Source organism: Peromyscus californicus, unplaced genomic scaffold (genome assembly GCF_007827085.1).
Source record: "Peromyscus californicus insignis strain IS unplaced genomic scaffold, ASM782708v3 Scaffold_23__1_contigs__length_62951481, whole genome shotgun sequence".
In the NCBI taxonomy this organism is placed as follows: domain Eukaryota; kingdom Metazoa; phylum Chordata; class Mammalia; order Rodentia; family Cricetidae; genus Peromyscus; species Peromyscus californicus.
In genome coordinates, this window is record NW_026294534.1 from 26854593 (window position 1) to 26861282 (window position 6690).

At 44.2% G+C, this 6690-nt stretch overlaps 1 pseudogene; it reads right to left on the minus strand.

The window, feature by feature from the left end:
• Positions 1–2091: 2091 nt before the first annotated feature.
• Positions 2092–2963, minus strand: LOC128119466 (60S ribosomal protein L27-like; annotated as a pseudogene).
• Positions 2964–6690: the final 3727 nt, after the last annotated feature.

Here is a 6690-nt window from a genome sequence, read left to right on the forward strand (position 1 = left end):
AGGAAGCAGAGTCAAGCAGATGCACCAAGCTCTCCAGCCAGATGGGCGGGTCAATTGGTGAGCACTGGGTCCAGTGAGAGACTCTGTCTCTAAAGGTAAGGCGGGGAGTGACCTAGGAAGCCATTGGTATTGACCTTCAGCCTCCACATTCATGTGAACACACATATATACTCACCTGAATGCACATGTGCATACACACACACAATACTACACATATGTACACACATACATCCACACTTATACCCACACTTATACCCACACCCACACCCACACACAAACCTGTCTTCTGTAACATAAAGTTTACAATCAAGAATCAAGATATTCTGAAGGACAATTAAAGGAATATTTTATGCCTTTTGTTGCCTGTGTGAATGAGTTTTCCCTTACAATGGAGCTTTTAAATTAGTTTTAAAATAGTTAATTACATTAAGCAGGTACTTCGAAGACAGTCCTGCTTCACAAACTACCCCTAAAGGGCGAGTGACAGCAGCAATCCTGTGTCCTCACAGCCTGGGGGTCAGATGGCTTGTGCAGGCTGACTCAGTCCAGTGCCTGTGCTTTCAGGTCAGACCCAGCTTGGGGAGGCTGCTGCTCTCCGAGTCCATTTGTTCCGGAGCCTGAGCTAAAAGATAGCAAGGTCCCTAGGGGACCTCTTCATGGAGATGGCGTAAGTGCAGGAGGCCCAGGGGCAGAAATGAATGCTTCTGAAGGGCTCTTGCGGGTAGAATCGTGCCCTGCAAAGATGTATTGAAGTCTGAGTCCCTGCCCACGTTTTACCAGTGAATGTGACCTCATTTGGTAATGGAGCCTATGCAGATGCAGTCACATTAGGGTGACGTCATAATGGATTAATGTGGGCCCTAATCCAGTGTCTGGTGTCCTCACAAAAGGAAAGAAACTTGGACACAGGTGCCCAGGAAGAATATCATGATGGTGAAGGCCGAAGTGGAGATTTGTTAACACAACCAAGAATTGACGACAGGGTGGGAAGGAACCGGACCAGATTCCCTGAACTTACAGAAGGATGGATTGAGTCTGTTGCCCGAGTCTGGCCTCCAGGAGTCTGAGTGTCCGTGTGTGTGTGTGTGTGTGTGTGTGTGTGTGTGTGTGTGTGTGTGTGTGTGTGTATGTTATGGTACCCTTGAGAAATGAATATAAGACGTAAGTCTATCCCTTTTGCCCATCTTCCGTCAGTCAGTGTAGGTTGCAGGTAGCAGAGTTGAAAGTTGAGGGTCATAAAGAGTGTGCTGAATCTCTGCTTGGCCAGGTGATGGGTGGAAGGAGGGAGGGGAACTGGGGATCAGAATTAGGCTACCGTATGGGAGGATTCAGATATGTGTTTGCTGAAGCATCTTCAGATGGGATGCTAGAATTTGTGCACCAATAGCATGGGTGCTGTACAAAGAGAGAGTTGAATTCTTGTTCTGAGACTTGAGGCTCCATGATCTTAGGAGAACAACATGACCTTGAAAACATCACTGCCTTCATTTGTGCAGTGAGAACAATAACAGTGCCCCTCTCATAAGGCTCATTAATACTGCTCGAGTGGGTGTGTGTGAAGTGTTTATCTCAGCTACCGACATTAAACAGTCCAAACGCCCCAATAAATAGTAGCTAGTGCCATATTATCACTGCAATAATAGAGCGGTAAGGACTTGGAAACTCAGGGAGGAGTGTTCCGTTAGCACTTTAGAACAGAAGTGGATGAATGGAAGACAGGCTATGCAAGGTAAACATTCAAATTTTCTTTTGTGGAGCATCAGGTAAGATATGCGAATGACCCTTTGGGTAGGCCTGGGTTGTGTCTCAGGAAGAAAAGAAGAGCCTGTTTGCCTAGAGAATAGCCAGGTTCAGAGGACTTAAAGCTGTGTACGAAAGGATGAAATAAAGCCCCCAGCTACAGAGGCATAAGGGCATGACTCTATGCTATAGAGAAATAGGATATGGAGAATTTGTATGGGAAAACACTAGGTGTGGGGATGGGAGGGTCATGAAGAAGCAAGACTAAGCTTTGGCATCTCTGTGGTAACATGCCTAGTCCTGGAATTGAGTGGACATGACATAGAGATGTCATCTCGAGGCTTGATTGCCTCACCTACAGGGTGTGACACAGAATGTAAGTCTGAGGGGGGCGGGGGATGATGCTTCAGGCTACCGTTTTAAAAAGTTACATTTCTAATTATTGTTTTGATTGTGCAAATTAGTGGAGCATGCTAACTCTCCTGCTTTGATCATTACCCACTGCTGAATTATAGTGACTGTGCTGTAGCAAGAGGAGCCAGCTTGTGAGAAAGGACGATGTGACCCTGCGCATCCAGAAATGTTTGGCTTGCTGTGGCGGCGCACGCCTTTAATTCCAGCACTGGAGAGGTAGAGGCAGGAGGATCTCTGTGAGTTTCAGGCCAGCCAGGGCTACATAATGAGACCCTGTCTCCAACAAACAAACAAACAACATTCACCTTCTAAAGGAGCCACCACCCAAGGGAACAGAGTACCCGTGGATGAGGGGGAAGAGAGACTTGACTGTTTTTTTTTTCTTTCTTTCATTTTTAATGATGGGAACAAAAATATATCTAAAAGTGGAGCTTCTAGAAAAAACCATTTGTTCTTCCCTGTCTTATATTGTTCCTTGGATTTGACCTTGGCCTCCCTCCTGGCCTTGTATTTTAGGACTGGGTCACTAAAGACATCCTTGTTGACAACAGATATCTTCCGTTGTGGGAAGGAGGTTGTTGTCGTTTTGAACTTTCACAAAGTACTTGATCTTAGATCTCTTGGTGATTTTCTTCTTGCCCATGGCACCTGTCACTTTTGGGGGATAGCAGTCAATTCCAGCCACCAGGGCATGGCTAAGGGCAGTCTGAGGTGCCCTCATCAATATTCTTCATGATGATTGATTTGTGTCCAGAATAGCATCCAGCCAGGACCTGCACCACTTTCCTAGGTTTCATAAATTTGCCCATTTCAACAGCAATCAACCACCACCCAGCAGAAAGGAAAAAAGGACACTTCTGATAACCTTTCACTTTGCAGAGCAGAGGCTTCACTCTGGAATCAGTTTTTCTTTTCTTTTCTTTCTTTCTTTCTTTTTTTTTTTTTTTTTTTTTTTTTCCGAGACAGGGTTTCTCTGTGTAGTTTTGGTGTCTGTCCTGGAACTTGCTCTGTAGACCAGGCTGGCCTCAAACTCACAGAGATCCACCTGGCTCTGCTCCAGAGTGCTAGGATTAAAGGCATGTGCCACCACTGCCAGGCGGGAGTCAGTTTTGCTTATTAAAGTTTCTGTATGCCGCATGATTAGATGAAATGGACCACTAACCCCTGCTTTTAGCAGCTAACAGATAGAAGTAATGGCGGGAGTGAGTGCGGGCCAGGAGACACATGTTCTCTTCCCTGGGCTGGAAACAACAGCCATTTTGAGCTTGTGACCTTCCTTGATGGTCAAAGCAAAGGGTACAGCTGAAATATCTTATTTTTAAGGAAAACGAACCACGTATGTGTGTGTGTGGTGTGTGGTGTGTGGTGTGTGTGTGTGTGTGTGTGTGTGTGTGTGTGTGTGTGTGTGTGTGTTAGAGAGAGAGAGAGAGAGAGAGAGAGAGAGAGAGAGAGAGAGAGAGAGAGAGAGAGACTCTGTCATAATCCCAAACTGTCAATAAAGTTAATCTTTCCATTTCAGTGGTAAAGAAATGGCTTGAACTCAGAGTACTCACATGGTATACATTTATCTTAAATCATGGCCTGTCATGTTGCTTAGTAGTAGAGAGATTTCATAGCATGTATGAAGCCCTGGGTTTGACTCCACAACCCTGCCAAGGAAAATCACCGTAAATATCATCACATTAAACCCTGTAGACACTGCCCAGAGTTGGTATCTGGTATTTTATCCTCTTTATTGCATAGGTCAGAAAACAAGCAAACATGGCATAGTCTATAGTCAGAAGTTTTCCTGTGTCCCACCCAGTCCCCCAGCTGCTCAGACCCAAGTAAACACACAGAGGCTTATATTAATTATGAGCTGTATGGCCATGGCCTATGGCTCAAGCTTCTTGCTAGCCAGCTCTTATATCTTAAATTAACCCATTTCTATTAATCTATGTTTTGTCACATGTTCCGTGGCTTTACCAGCATGTTGTTCCTTGGGCAGCAGGCTGGCGTCTCTCACTCTGCTTCTATCTTTCTTCTTCCTGTCTATCTCTTGGATTTCTTGCCTGGCTATATCCTGACTCACCATAGGCCAGAACAGCTTCTTTATTAGCCAGTCAAAGCAATACATATTCACAGCATACAGAAAGACATTCCACGGCAACAGTCAGTCACTGGAGGTCACACAGTAGCCTGAAGAACTGACTTCAGGTCTCATGGTGTTTGCCAGGTATTTTGCTTAATGAGCAGGGAAAACATTTGCAAGGAGCTGACTCTCCCATTCCTCCACCCTCCTATCCCTCTACCTCCCAAGCTGAATGGGTGGTAATTGGAGCTGGCAGCATTTGCTGAAGGGCAAGGAGACCTAGGCTTGAGTAGCTCCTGATGTAGGACTAAGGACTGAGCCAAGAGGTACAAAATAATTTATTCTTTTGCTCAAGGCATGACGATTGTCCTCTTGTTAGGTGTACCAGCTTCCTTCCCCCAGCCCATTCCTACAAATTTGCACCTGTGACTCTTTAAAGAGGATATTCCGCCTCTTGGAAGATCATTTCATGTCTCTGCCTTCTCTAAGGCTAAGTGAGGTGCCATCCACTCTCCTGTTTCCCTTCCTAGCTGTGAGTTTATTGGGAAGGCATGTGTCTTCTTGTCCTTTACCATCTCACCCTAGTACAGGAATCGCCACGGGTAGGAATCAGTTCATGTTGAATGGCTGATGGGCTATATCTCCATTGCTAGTGAGTAATCAAAATGAAATAAATACCATGCTGGGCTATTTGTCTTGCATTTTGGAGAAATGCTTTTGCTTACTCTAATTGAAAAGCAAAAGTTAAAGATGCATGCAACCTATTTTCTTTTGAAGGGAAATTTGTCTTGCTGTTTTATGAGCATGGGTAAAATGTGCTCATAAAGCAATCTGTTTGGAGAATGGCAAAATGTTTCAGGGAATTTTCTGTGAAACATCTTCTTTGTGTTGTTATTGACTTGCTCTGTGAAGATGACTGGGAAGGCAAGAGCTACAGATGAAGAGAAGGGTTCCAAGTCTGTGCATGGAAGCAGAGTAGCCACACAAGAATGTATCATTAGGGAAGATGTACGCACATTTCAAGATCGCCTTAAACTAGTTACTCTTAAATATCTACAGTAAGAGCAGGGGAGAAATGTTTTTCTGGGAAAGCAGATTTTAGCTAATCATTTACAGGAAGACGACACATTCCTGTAATAATGATTTAGAACTTACGTTTAGCTAAAGTACTGGCAAAAAGTGCTTCTCTCTGTGTGTGTAAACAAGTGTACATGGGTATGCAGACACATATGCCTGTGTGCATGCTTGTGGTAGCCAGAAGAGGATGTCAGGTGTCCTTTATCTGTCTATCTATCTTGGCCTTATTCCTCTGAGACAGGGTATCTTACAGAACTCGAGTCCCTTGTAGGCTGGCTGGCAAGAGGGCTCTAGGGTCTGCCTGTCTCTGCCCTCTAAACACTGGGGTTACAGGCATGTGCAACTGTGCCAGGAGTTTACATGAGTACTGTGGATTAGAACTCAGGTCCTCATTCTTATTCATTACCATCTTCCCAGCTGCAAAAGTGCTTTTTATTGACACTTCCTGCCTAATATGCTTTTTTTGAGTTACTTGTGATTGTTCTTATGCCTGTTAAAATGCATTGATCACAGTGAATCATCCATATTACTTTTCAAGCAAAATGTTATTTTTCTCTTTTGGATTTTTGAGACAGGGTTTCTCTGTGTAGCCTTGGCTGCCCCAGAACTCTCTCTGTAGACCAAGCTGGCCTCGAACTCAGAGGTCTGCCTGCCTCTGCCTCCACAGTTCTGGGTTTAAAGGTGTGTACCACCACCACCCGGCCTATTATTTTCTTATATGTAAAAAGGAAACAGCATCTGTTTTCTGGGGGATGAGATGATTAAATGTTGAAGGGTCAGAGGTCAGAGGTCACAGACTTGGGGAGGAGGAGAACACAAAGTTGAGACTGTGCATCTCTTTGGGATAAAACGGGCACTCTTAGAAGTTAATCTTGTTGCTTGTTAATTTGTACGTTTGTCTAATCAACCAAGGAGAAAATAAGCTGTCAACATCTGGAAGCTTTTGCATATTTACGTATCTTGTGGCTCCTTGGCTTGAAAGAGTGAGCAGTAGCTGTCAAGGCAATTCAGGCACATGGTGCCAAGCAGGTTTCCCCCCAAAGCTTACATGGCTCCATGCTATTGTCTCTTTCTTTCGTTGAACACTACTATGTAAACTTTGGGTGGAAAAAAAAAGTGGACTAAAGTCAAATTTCAGAATTAGAAGTGTTTTCAAGATGATTGTAAGAATTATTTCTTGGGTGCTTATGATGAGTCACTGGGAAACAGTTTACGTGGATTATCTTATTTATTCTCAGAAAAATCCTACGACCTCAACATTATTAATACCAGTCTTTGAGATAAAGAAATTGTGGGTTAAAGAAGTAAATGTTGCCAGGTGTGTTGGTGTACACCTTTAATCCCAGCACTAGGGAGGCAGAAGCTGGTGTATCTCTGTGAGTTCAAGG